Consider the following 13,226-nt stretch of genomic DNA (forward strand, 5'->3'; position numbering starts at 1 on the left):
TTAGTGTTAGGTTCAGTGTTAGGTTTAAGGTTTTGGTGAGGGTTAGGTTGAGGTTTAGGTTATGCTTAGGCTTAGGGTTAGGCTGAGGGTGAGGTTGGTTGTGAGGATTAGGGTTGGGTGATGGTTAGGATTAGGGTTAGGGTAAGGGTTAGGATGAGGAAAAGGTTTAGGATTAGGTTTACGGTGAGGGCTATGGTGAGGTTGAGGGTTAGAGTAAGGGTTAGGCTTAGGCTTAGGTTTAGGTTGAGCGTGAGTGTGAGGGTTCGGGTTAGGATTAGGGTGAGGTTTAGTGTTAGGGTCACAGTTAGAGTTAGGGATAGGGTGAAAGTGAGGTTTAGGTTTAGAGTTAGGGTAAGGTTGAGGCTGAGGTTGAGGGTTAGGTTTAGGGTTAGTCTTAGAATTAGGATTGGGGTGAGTGTTAGAGTGAGGGTGAGGGAGTGGGTGAGGTTTAGGCTTAGGTTTGGGATTAGGATTAGTGTAAGGGTTTGGGTGAGTGTGAGGGTTGCGTTAGGGTTAGGCTTAGGCTTAGGGTTAGGCTGAGAGTGAGGGTGAGGGTGAAGGTTAGTGTTAGGGTGAGAGTTAGGGTTAGGGTTAGGGTGAGAGTTAGGGTTCGGGTTAAGTTTAGGGTTACTGTGAGGGTTAGGGTAACGGTTACAGTGAGGGTGAGGGTTAGGGTTAGGTGGAGTGTTCGGGTTAGGTTTAGGGTTAGGGTGAGTGTGAGGATGAGTGTTATGGTTAGTGTTAGGGTGAGGGTTAGGATGAGGGTTAGGTTTAGCATTAGGTTTAGGGTGAGGGCTAGGGTGAGGGTGAGGTTTAGGGTTTGGGTTAGGTTGAGGTTTAGGGTTAGGTTTAGGGTTGGGGTTAGGATGAGGGTGAGGTTTAGGGTTAGAGGTAGGGTTAGGTTGAGGCTGAGGGTGAGGGTTAGTGTTAGGGTTAGTGTTAGAGTTAGGGTTACGGTGAGGGTTATTGTGAGGGTGAGGGTTACGCTTAGTGTTAGGATTAGGATTCGAGTAAGGATTAGGGTGAGTGTGAGGGTTAGGGTTAGGGGCAGGCTTAGGCTTAGGGTTATGCTGAGCAAGAGGTTTTAGGGTTAGGGTGATGGTTAGGATTACGTTTAGGGTGAGGGTTAGGATGAGGTTTAGGGTTAGGGTGAGGGTTAGGGGGAGGATGTTGGTAAGGGTGAAGTTGAGATTTAGGCTGAGGGTGAGGGTTAAGATAAGTGTGAGGGTTAGGGTGAGGGTTAGGGTTAGGTTTAGGGTTAGGTTTAGGGTTAGGGTGAGGGTTAGATTGAGGATTAGGGTTAGGGTTAGGGTTAGTGTGAGGTTTAGGGTGAGGATGAGGGTTAGGGTTACGGTGAGGGTGAGGGTTAGTGTTAGGTCAGTGTTACTGTAAGGTTTAAGGTGTGGGTAAGGGTTAACCTTAGTGTTAGGATTAGGTTTAGTGTAAGGGTTAGGGTGAGTGTGAGGTTAGGTTTAGGTTTAGGCTTAGGATTTAGGTTAGGCTGAGGGTGAGGGTGAGTGTGAGTGTTAGTGTTAGGGTGAGAGTTTGGGGTAGGGTTAGGGTGAGAGTTAAGGTTCAGGTTATGTTTAAGGTTATGATGAGGGTTAGGGTTAGGGTTACGGTGAGCGTGAGGTTAGGGTTAGGTTGAGGGTTAGGGTTAGGCTTAAGATTAGGGTGAAGGTTAGGGTTAGGGTTAGGGTGGGGGTTAGGATGAGGATTAGGGTCAGAATTAGGGTTAGGGTGAGGGCTAGGGTGAGGGTGAGGGTTAGGCTTAGTGTTTGGGTGAGATTTAGGTTTAGGGTTAGGGTTAGGGTGAGGGTTAGGATAAGGGTTAGGTTTAGAGTGAGGGTGAGGGTTAGGGTGAGCGTTAGGGTTAGGATTAGGGTTAAGGTGATGGTGAGTTTAGGATTAGATTTAGGGTTGGGGGAGGGTTAGGTCAAGGGTTAGGGTTAGGATTAGTGTTAGGCTTAAGGTTAGGGTGAGGGTTAGGTTGATGTTTAGCGTTAGGGTTAAGGTTAGGATTAGGATTAGATTTATGGTGATGGTATGTGAGAATTAGGGTTTCAGGTTAGAGTTAGGGTTAGGGTTATGCTGAGGGTGAGGTTGGGGGTGAGGATTAGGGTTAGGTGATGGTTAGGGTTAGGGTTAGGGGAGGGTTAGTATGAGGGATCGGGTTAGGATTAGGGTTAGGGTGAGGGCTAGGGTGAGGATGAGGGTTAGAATGAGCGTTAGGCTTAGGCTTAGGGTTAGGCTGAGCATGAGGTTGACGGTGAGGGTTAGGGTTAGGGTGATGGTTAGGTTTAAGTTTAAGTTGAGGGTTAGGATGAGGTTTAGGGTTAGGGTGACGGTTAGGGAGAGGATGATGCTACGGGTAAAGGTGAGTTTTAGGCTGAGGTTGAGAGTTAAGAAAAGGGTGAGAGTGAGGGTTAGAATTAGGGTTAGGGTGAGGGCTAGGGTGAGGGTGAGGGTTAGATTTAAGGTTAGGGTTATTGTTAAGGTTAGGTTATGGTTACTGTGATGGTGAGGGATAGGGTTAGGGTTAGGGTGAATTTTAGTGTTAGGGTTAGTGTTAGAGTTAGGGTAAAGTTGAGGGTTACGTTTAGGGTTAGTGCTAGAGTTAGGGTTACGGTGAGGGTTAGGGTGAGGGTGAGCTTTAGAATAAGGGTTAGGATTAGGATTAGTGTAAGGGTTCGGATGAGTGTGAAGGTTAGGGTTAGGGTTAGGCTTAGGCTTAGGGTTAGGCTGAGGGTGAGGATGAGGGTGAGGGTTAGGGTTAGGGTGACGGTTAGGGTTAGGGTTAGGGTGAGATTTAAGTTTCGGTTAAGTATGGTGTTAGGGTGAGGGTGAGGGTTAGGATTAGGGTGAGGGTTAGGGCTAGGGTGAGTGTGAGGTTTAGTGTTAGGGTTAGGGTGAGGTTTAGGGTTAGGGATAGGGTTACGTTTAGGATGAAGCTGAGATTTAGTGTTAGAGTTAGGGTTAGGGTGAGGCTGAGGATGAGGGTTAGGTTTAGGGATAATCTTAGAGTTAGGGTTATGGTGAGGGTTAGGGTGAGGGTGAGGGTAAGGCTTAGTGTTAGGATTAGATATAGGGAACGGGTTAGGTTGAGTGTGAGGGTTAGAGTTAGGTTTAGGGTTAGGCTTAGGTTTATGCTTACTGTGAGGGTGAGGGTGATCGTTAGGGTTAGGGTGAGAGGGGTAGGGTTAGGGTGAGATTTAGGGTTCGGGTAAGTTTAGGGTTAGGGTGATGGTTAGGGTTAGGGTTACAGTGTGGGTTAGGGTTAGGGTTAGGGTGAGGGTTAGTATGAGGATTAGGGTTAGTATTAGGGTTACGGTGAGGGCTAGTGTGAGGGTGAGAGTTAGGGTTAGGGTGAGGGTGAGGGTTAGGGTTATGGTTAGGGTGAGGTTTAGGATGAGGGTTAGGGTTACGGTGAGGGTGAGAATTAGGGTTAGGGTGAGGGTTAGGTTTAGGTTTAGGGTTAAAGTGAGGGTGAGGGTTATTGTTAGGGTTAGGGCTAGGGTTATGGTTATGGTGAGGGTGAGGGTTAGGGTTAAGTTTAGGGTGAGGTTTAGTGTTAGGGTTGGGGTTAGAGTTAGGCTTAGGGTGAGTGTGAGGTTTAGGTTTAGAGTTAGGGTAAGGGTGAGGCTGAGGTTGAGGGTTGGCTTTAGGTTTAGTGTTAGAATTAGGGTTAGGGTGAGGATTAGGGTGAGGGTGAGGGTGAGGGTGAGGGTTAGGCTTCGGGTTAGGATTAGGATTAGGGTAAGGGTTAGGGTGAGTCTTAGGGTTAGGGTTAGGGTTAGGCTTAGGCTTAGGGTTAGGCTGAGAATGATGGTGAGTTTGAGGTTAAGGGTTAAGTTGAGGGTTATGGTTAGGGTTAGGGTGAGAGTTAGGGTTCGTTTAAGTTTAGGGTTACAGTAAGGGTTTGGGTTAGAATTAGAGTTAGGGTGAGGGCTATGGTGAGGGTGAGGGTTAGGGTTAGTTTTACGTAAGGTTTAGGGTTAGGGTTAGGGTTTGGGTTAGGGTTAGGTTGAGGGTTATGTTTAAGATTATGGTTAGGGTGAGGGTGAGTGTTAGAATTAGGGTTAGGGTTAGGGTTACGTTTAGGGTTAGGATTAGTGTTATTAGGGTTAGGGTTAGAGTTATGGTGAGGGTGAGGGTGAGTGTGAGGGTGTGGGTTAGGGTTAGGGTTAGGATTAGGTTTAGGGTTAGGGTTAGGATTAGAGTTAGTGTGAGCGTGAGGTTTAGGGTTAGATTTAGGGTTAGTTGGAGGGTTAGGTCAAGCGTTAATGTTAGGTTTAGTGTTAGAGTTAAGGTTAAGGTGAGGTTTAGGTTGATGTTCAGGATTAGGGTTAGGATTAGGGTTAGGATTAGGGTGAGGGTGAGGGTGAGTGTGAGGCTTAGGTTTAGGGTTAGGCTTAGGCTTAGGGTTAGGTTGAGGGTGAGGGTGGAGGTGAGGATTAGGGTTAGGTTGATGGTTAGGGTTAGGGTTAGGGTGAGGTTTAGGATGGGGATTAGGGTTAGGATTAGGTTTAGGGTGAGGGCTAGGGTGAGTGTGTGGATTAGAGTAAGGGTTAGGCTAGGCTTAGGGTTAGGCTGAGCATGAGGTTGAGGGTGAGGTTTAGGGTTAGGGATAGGGTGAGTTTTAGTGTTAGGGTTATGGTTAGGGATAGGATTAGGGTGAGGGTGAGGTTTAGGAGGAGGTTTAGGGTCAGGGTGAGGGGTAGGGTTAGGGTGAGTGTTAGGGTAGGGTTGAGTGTAAGGGTAAAGGTGAGGGTTATGCTGAGGGTGAGGGTTATGGTAAGGGTGAGAGTTAGGTTTAGGGTGAGGGTTAGGGTTAGGGTTAGGGTGAGAGTGAGGGTTAGATTGAGGATTAGTGTTAGGGTTTGTGTGAGTTTTAGGGTGAGGATGAGGGTTAGGGTTGGGGTGATTGCTAGGCTGAGGGTGAGGTTGAGGGTTAGATTGAGGATTTGTGTTAGGGTTAGTGTGAGTTTTAGGGTGAGGATGAGGTTTAGGGTTAGGGTTTGGGTTAAGTTTAGGGTTAGGGTTAGGTTTAGGGTTAGGGTTACGGTGAGGGTTAGGGTTACTGTTAGGTTTAGGGTTTGGCTTTGGTTTAGGCTGAGGGTGAGGGTGGGGGTGAGGATTAGGGTTAGTGTTAGGGTTAGGGTTATTGTTAGTGTTATGGTTAGGGTTAAGTTTCGGGTGTGGGTGAGGCTGAGAGTGAGGTTTATGGTTAGGGTTAGGGTTAGATTTAGTGTTATTGTTAGGTTTAGAGTTAGAGTTACTTTGAGGTTTTGGGTGATGGTGAGGGTTAGGGTTAGGGTGAGGTTTAGGGTTAGGGTTAGGATTAGGGTGAGGGTGAGGTTTAGGGTGAGAGTTAGGGTTAGGGGGACAGTTAGGATGAGGTTCAGGGTTAGGGTTAGGGTTAGGTTTAGGGTGAGGGGGAGGTTTAGTTTGAGGTTTAGGGATAGGGTTAGCTTTAGGATTAGGGTTAGGGAGAGGTTGAGTGTGAGGGTTATGGTGAGGGTTAGGTTTAGGCTTAGGGTTAGGCTGAGGGTGAGGGAGATTTTGAGGGTTAGGGTTAGGGCTAGGGTTAGGGTTATGGGGAGGGTTTGGATGAGTGTTAGGGTTAGGATTAGGGTTAGGGTGAGGGCTAGGGTGAGGGTGAGTTTTAGGGTTAAGGTTAGGGTGAGGTTTAGCGTTAGGTTTAGGGTTAGAGTTTTAGGGTTAGGGTTAGGGTGAGGTTTAGCGTTAGGTTTAGGGTTAGGGTTAGGTTGAGGTTGAGGTTTAGGGTTAGAGTTAGGGTTAGAGTGAAGCTGAGGGTGAGGGTTAGGGTTAGGGTTAGTGTTAGAGTTAGGGTTAGTGTGAGAGTTAGGGTGTGGGTGAGGGTTAGGCTTAGTGAAATTATTAGGATTAGGGTAAGGTTTAGCGTGTGTGTGAGGGTTAGGTTTAGGATGAGGTTTAGGTTCAGGGTTAGGGTTAGAGTTAGGTTTATTGTGAAGGTGAGGTTAAGGGTTAGAGTTAGGTTTAAGTTTAGGGTTAGGGTGAAGGTGAGGGTTCGTGTTAGGGTTAGGCTTAGCTTTAGGCTTAGAAGTAGGCTTTGGCTGAGCATGAAGGTGAGGGTTATGGTTAGGGTTAGGGTGAGGGTTAGGGTTAGGGTTATTGTGAAGGTTATGATGAGGTTTAGGGTTAGGATTAGGGTTAGGGTGAGGGGTAGGTTGAGGCTGAATGTGAGTGTTGGGGTTAGGGATAGGTTTAGGTTTATGATTAGGGTTAGGGTGAGGGTGAGTGTGAGGTTTAGGGTTAGGGTTAGGGTTTGGCTTAGGGTTAGGGTGAGGGTTAGGGTTAGGGTATGGGTTAGGGTGAGGGTGAGGCTGAGGATTAGGGTTAGGTTTAGTGTTAGGGTTAGGGTTAGGGTTAGAGTTACAGTGAGGGCTATGATTAGGGTAAGGTTAAGGTTAGGGTTAGGTTTAGGGTTAGGGTTAGGGTTAGGGTTAGAGTTACAATGAGGGTTATGATTATGGTTATGGTTAGTTTTAGGTTTAGGGTTAGGGTGGGGGTTAGGGTTAGGGTTTGGTTTAAGTTGAGGGTGAGGCTGAGGATTAGGGTTAGGTTTAGGGTTAGGGTTTGGGTTACGTTTAGGGTTAGGGTTAGGTTTAGGGTTAGGGTTAGGGTGAGGGTTAGGTTTAGGATTAGGGGTAGGGAGAGGGTGAGTGTGAGGGTTAAGTTTAGGGTTAGGTTTAGGATTAGGTTTAGGGTGAGGGTTAGGGTTAGGTTTTGGGGTAGGGTGAGGGTGAGGCTGAGGATTAGGGTTAGGTTTATTGTTAGTCTTAGGGTTAGGGTTAGAGTTACAGTGACGGCTATGGTTAGGGTTAGGGTTAGGGTTGTGTTAGGTTTAGGTTTAGGGTTAGGGTTAGGGTTAGAGTTACAATGAGGGTTATGATTATGGTTATGGTTAGGTTTAGGTTTAGGGTTAGGTGGGGGTTAGGGTTAGGGTTTGGTTTAAGTTGAGGGTGTGGCTGAGGATTAGGGTTAGGTTTAGGTTTAGGGTTTTGGTTAGGTTTAGGGTTAGGGTTAGGTTTAGGGTTAGGGTTAGGGTGAGGGTTAGGTTTAGGATTAGGGGTAGGGAGAGGGTGAGTGTGAGGGTTAGGTTTAGGGTTAGGTTTAGGATTAGGTTTAGGGTGAGGGTTAGGGTTAGGTTTTGGGGTAGGGTGAGGGTGAGGCTGAGGATTAGGGTTAGGTTTAGTGTTAGTGTTTGGGTTAGGGTTAGAGTTACAGTGAGGGTTATGGTTAGGTTTAGGGTTAGGTTTAGGGTTAGGCTGAGGGTGAGTTTGGGTGTGTGTATTATGGTTAGTGTTAGGGTTAGGTTTATTGTTTGTGGTATGGTTAGCGTTAAGTTAGTGGTGAGGGTGAGGCTGAGGGTCAGGGTTATGGTTATGGTTAGGGTTAGGATTAGTGCTATTGTTAGGGTTAGGGTTAGAGTTACGGTGAGGTTGAGGATGGGGGTGAGGGTTACGGTTAGGGTGAGGTTTAGGGAGAGGTTTAGAGTTAGGGTTAGGGTTAGGATGAGGGTCAGTGTGACGTTTATGGTTAGAGTTATCGTTAAGGGGAGAGTTAGGGTGAGGTTTAGGGTTAGGGTTAGTGTTAGGGTTAGGGTGAGGGTGAAGTTTAGCTTGAGGTTTCTGGATAGGGCTAGGTTTAGGATTAGGGTTAGGGTGAGGGTGAATGTGGGGGTGAGCATTAGGGTTAGGGTGATGGTTGGGGTTAGGGTTAGTGTTATTGTTAGGGTTAGGGTTAGAGTTATGGTGAGGGTGAGGGTGCGGGTGAGGTTTAAATTTAGGGTTAGTATGGGGTTTATTGTTAGGGTTAGGGTTAGGATGAGGGTGAGGTTTAGGGTTAGATATATGGTTAGGGGGAGGGTAGGGGGAGGGTGAATGTGAGGGTTAGGGTTAGGGTTACGGTTAGGCTTAGGGTTCGGCTGAGGGTTAGGGTTAGTGTGAGGGTTAGGGTTAGGGTTAGGGTGAGAGTTAGGATTCGGGTTAAGTTTATGGTTAGGGTGAGGGATAGGGTTAGGGTTAGGGGGAGGGTGAGAGTTAGGCTTAGGGTTAGGGTTAGGGTTAGGATTAGGGTTATTGTTAGTGTTATGGTTATGGTTAAGTTTGTTGTGAGGGTGAGGATGATGGTGAGGTTTATGGTTTTAGAGTTAGAGTTACTTTGAGGTTGAGGGTGAGGGTGAGGTTTAGGGTTAGAGTTAGGTTTAGGGGGACAGTTAGGGTATGGTTAAGGGTTAGGGTTAGTGTTAGGTTTAGGGTGAGGGTGTGGTTTAGGTTGAGATTTAGGGATAGGGTTAGGTTTAGGATTAGGTTTACTGTTAGGGTGAATGTGAGGGTTAGGGCGAAGGTTAGTGTTAGGCTGAGGGTGAGATTGATGGTGAGGGTTAGGTTTAGGTTGAGGGCTAGGGTTAGGGTTATGTGGAGGGTTTGGATGAGCTTTAAGGTTAGGATTAGGGTTAGGGTGAGGGCTAGGGTGAGGGTGAGGTCTAGGGTTAGGTTTAGGGTGAGGGTTAGGATGAGGGTTAGGGTTAGGATTAGGGTTAGGATTAGGGCTAGTGTGAGGGTTAGGGTGAGGGTTAGGGTTAGGGTTAGGGTGAGGGTTAGTGTGAGGTTTAGGGTGAGGATTAGGCTTAGGGTTAGGGTGAGGGTTAAGTTTAGGGATTGTGCTAGGGTGAGTGTGAGGATGAGGATTAGGGTTAGGTTAGCGTTAGGGTTATGTTTAGGTTTAAGTTTAGGTTTAGGGTTAGGGTTAGGGTGAGAGTGAGTGTAAGGGTTAGGTTGAGGGTTAAGCTTAGGCTTATAGTTAGGCTGAGGGTGAGGGTGGGGGTGAGGATTAGGGGTAGGGTGATTGTTCTGGTTAGGGTTAGTGTTATTGTTATGGTTAGGTTTAAAGTTACAGTGAGGGTGCAGGTGCGGGTGAGGGTTAGTGTTAGGGTGAGGTTTAGGTTTGGGTTAGGGTTAGAGTTAGGTTTAGGGTGAGGGTGAGGTTCAGGGTTAGAATTACGGTTCGGGTGAGGGTTAGGTTGAGGTTTAGGGTTAGTGTTAGTGTTAAGGTTAGGTTTACGGTGAGAGTTAGGGGGAGGGTTAGGGTTAGGATTAGAGTTAGGGTGAGGGTGAGTGTGTGTGTTAGGGTTAGGTTTAGGGTTAGGCTTAGGTTTAGGCTGAGGGTGAGGTTGAGGGTGAGGGTTAGGATTAGGTTGAGGGTTAGGGTTTGGGTTAAGTTTAGGGTTAAGGTGAGGGTTACGGTAAGGGTTATGTTGAGGGTGAGGGTTAGGATTAGGTTGACGGTTAGGATTAGGTTTAGGTTGAGGGTGAGGATGAGTGTTAGGCTTATGGTGAGGGTTAGGATGAGGGTTAGTTTTAGGATTAGGGTTAGGGTGAGGGTTATAGTGAGGGTGAGGTTTAGGGTTAGGGTTAGGGTTAGGGTTAGGATGAGTGTGAAGTTTAGGGTTAGAGTTAGGGTTAGGGTGAGGCTGAGGATGAGGGTTAGGTTTAGGGTTAGTGTTAGATTAAGGGTTAGGGTGAGGGTGAGGGTTAGACTAAGGGTTAGGATTAGGATTAGGGTAAGTGTTAGGGTGAGTCTGAGGGTTAGGGTTAGGCTTAGGTTTAGGCCGAGGGTGAGGGTGAGTGTGAAGGTTAGGGTTAGGTTGAGGTTTAGGGTTAGGGTTAGGGTGAGATTTAGGGTTCAGCTTAAGTTTAGGGTTAGGGTGAGGGTTACGGTTAGTCTTACAGTGAGCATGAGAGTTAGGGTTAGTTTGAGGGTTAGGATTAGGGTTAGGTTTATTGTGACTGTTAGGGTTATAGTTAGGGTGAGGGTTAGGATGAAGATTAGGGTTAGGATTAGTGTTAGGGTGAGGATTAGGATTAGGGTTAGGGTTAGGGTGAGGGTTAGGATGAGGGTTAGGGTAATGGTGACATGACGGTTAGGGTTAGGGTATAGGTTAGGGTTAGAATTAGTGTTAGGGTGAGGGTGAGTGTTAGGATTAAGGTTAGGGTTAGGGTTAGGTTTAGGTTTAGGGTTAGGATTAGTGTTAATTTTAGTGTTAGAGTTACAGTTAGGGTGAGGCTGAGGGTGAGGTTGAGGGTTAGGTTTGGGGTGACGTTTATGGTTATGGTTAGGATTATGGTTATGTTGAGGGTGAGGTTTAGGTTTAGATTTAGGGTTATGGTGCGGGTTATGTGGAGGGTTAGGATTAGGGTTAGTGTGAGGGTTATGGTTAGGGTGAGGGTTAGGTTGAGTTTTAGGGTTAGGTTTAGGTTTAGGGTTTGGATTTGGGTTAGGGTGAGGGTGAGTGTGAGGGTTACGGTTAGGTTTAGGCTGAGGCTGAGGGTGAGGGTGGGGTGAAGGATTAGGTTTAGGGTGATGGTTAGGATTAGGGTTAGTGTTGGATAGGGTGAGGGTGAGGATTAGGGAAAGGCTTAGGATTAGGCTTAGGGTTAGACTGAGTGTGAGGTTTAGTGTGAGGGTTAGGGTTAGGGTGATGTTTAGGTTTACGGTTAAGGTGAGGGTTAGGATGAGTTTTAGGGTTACAATAAGTGTTAGGGTGAGGATGACAGTAAGGGTTAAGGTGAGGTTGAGACTGAGGGTGAGGGTTAAGATAAGGGTGAGGGTTAGTGTTAGGATTCGGGTGGGGTTTAGGGTTAGGGTTAAAGATAGGGTTAGGTGGAGGGGGAAGTTTAGGGTTAGATACAGGGTTAGGCGGAGGGTTAGTGGGAGGGTTAGGGTTTGTGTTAGGGTTAGGGTGAGGGTGAGGGTTAGTGTTAGGGTTAGGGTTAGGGTGAGGTTTAGGGTTAGGGTTAGGGTTTGGTTTAGAGTTATGGTGAGGGTGAGGGTGCGGGTGAGTGTGAGGGTTAAGGTTAGGTTTCAGGTAAGGCTTGTGGTTAGGCTTAGGGTTAGGCTGAGTGTTAGGTTGGGTTTGAGGGTTAGGGTTAGGTTGAGGTTTTTTTTTTTTTTTCCCTTCCTCAAATTTATTTGCTTTCCACCATCCTCCAAATGCTATCCAAATCATTCTGGAAGGCAGGGAGAGTGGGAGGGAACTAATCAGAGTCTGAGAGCACGATGATTTCTTCTGGATCACACTGTGTGGCCACACTCATCTTATAAGAACTGGGTTGAAGAGCTTGTGATTGGGGAACTTGGGACATCTGGGCTGGAAAAGGGCTGCAGAGGGAGCTGGTCACCAGGCCATGGCTAGGAGAGTCCACCCTTGTAGAGGAATCAGCAACTGGAACCATAGAAGCCAAGGGGGAAGGTGGACTAGGCAGGGTACATACTGTCTTCTTCCCATTCTTCTCCTGTAATGCCTTTTGCTCTTCCACAAAGCTGTTTCTTAATGGTCCTATTCCTGTTGGCTTCTCCTTGCGAGATTTCTTGCAGGGAGGACTGGAATCTCCCCTAGCATGAGGAGAGACACCTCCATTGAAGGATGTGGAGGAGACCATGGCTGCCCCATTCTCCAAAACAGTACTGAGGACATCCTCTGATTGCTTTCTAGAAGAGGAAATATCCTTTTCCTCAGGGGAGGGGGTGGTATCCACTGGTAAAGCTTCAATTTCTAACTCAAAGAGCTGAGACTTAGGACTCTCTTCCTCTAGGGGAAGCTTTTCATACTGTTCTCCACTGCTTTCAGCATCTATGCTGGAAGGATTCAGGGGTTCTTCCAACAGTGAAGCAGGTGACGCTGCGAGTTCTTTATTTTGCACTTCTTCTGAAGACCTGTTGTTCTCTTTGCTGGGTTCCACGTTTTCAGTGGAGGTCTGTGATGGTGACATTGGGCTTTTGTCTCTACTATTACCTCCTCTTTCCTCCTCCTCCTCTTCTTCTTCCTCCTCTTCTTCTTCTTCCTCTTCCTCCTCCTCTTCATCTTCCTGACATTCCTGTATCTGTTCTAGATCATCCTCTTCTTCGGAATCTGTGGCTTCTTCCTCTTCCTCTTCTTCTTCCTCATCACTTTCTTCATCTTCCTCATCATCAGTGTCAGCCTTGGAGGTAGGAGGGCATTCTTGGGATGCCATTCCACTAGGGCCCTCACCAGAATCCAAGGAGGCTTTGGGGGAGTCTGGAGATTGGGAGGAAGTGCCTTGGGAAAGCCGAGCTCTTCGCTTCTGTCTCTCCCCCTCCTCACTTTTGTCTTGCATCACTGCATATTTGGAGATGACTTCATCCAGTCGGTTCATTGCTAAGTTTCGGTTTTCTCGAAGGCGCCTGGCCAAAGCAGGATCTGAAAGTGCTGGGTCAATACCTGGCCTATAGTCATCTGTGAGGTGACAACCAAAGTTGTAGATGAGATCAAGGTGGCAGCGCTCTTGTAACCCAACACCAACATCCCGGAAGGCATCCTGAGCCAAGAGCTGAAGCTGCTGTCAAGGAAGGCCAAGGCTGTGCCGAGCAGCTGCCTTCTCTACTGCTCGAAGCACATCTCTATAGTCAGGGAAAGTATCCAGCCCTGGCTTGTTGATGAGCCGTTCGATGCGCCTATTAACCTCTGGATAGCGGGTACCCCGGTAGGGTATTCGCTGCACAATGACACGGCCAGTCAGAGAAGAGCAGTCTTTCAGCTCACACAGGCGGCCAAAGAGGCGGATAAGCTTCCGCTTCAATCTGGCCTCTTGCAGGTATGTGGAGTCTGGATCATCCAATTCTGACAGATCCAACTCCTTTTCCTGTAGCCGCTTGATCTCTGCCACATAGAGTGCCAGCAACTGCTCCAAGCGCTGGATCTGCCGTCGGGAACCACGGGTCCTTGGGGCCTCAGAGGCAGAGGCTTCAGCATGTGTGAGGTTTGAGGAGTCTGTGGGAGGGTTATTCTCAAAGGGCTCACTGGAAGTGGTAGCAGGAGGGGCCAGGTTCAGCTTCTTCTTGGCAGAATGGGCCTTAAGAACAGTGCAGAGTTCATTGATATACACATACAACTTAGCGGGCCGACTCCTGGCCCGGGAGAGGACCCGGGAGAGGATGTTGCAGAACTCTGCTGAGGGTTATAGGGAGGGTTAGGATGAGGGTTAGGGTTAGGATTAGGGTTAGGGTGAGGGCTAGGGTGAGGTTTAGGGTGAGGGTTAGGCTTAGGGATAGGTTTAGGTTTAGGATTAGGTTTAGGGTGAGGGTGAATGTGAGGGTTAGAATTAGCGTTAGGTTTAGGCTTACAGTTAGGGTGAAGGTTAGGGTTAGGGTTTTGTTAG

The 13,226-nt window shown here is 47.7% G+C and overlaps 1 pseudogene; it reads right to left on the reverse strand.

Moving 5' to 3' along the window:
• Positions 1-11,006: 11,006 nt before the first annotated feature.
• LOC138835001 (death domain-associated protein 6-like) lies at positions 11,007-13,019 on the reverse strand (annotated as a pseudogene).
• Positions 13,020-13,226: the final 207 nt, after the last annotated feature.

Source organism: Dipodomys merriami, unplaced genomic scaffold (assembly GCF_024711535.1).
Source record: "Dipodomys merriami isolate MVZ:Mamm:240054 unplaced genomic scaffold, mDipMer1.0.p SCAF_221, whole genome shotgun sequence".
Lineage (NCBI taxonomy): Eukaryota > Metazoa > Chordata > Mammalia > Rodentia > Heteromyidae > Dipodomys > Dipodomys merriami.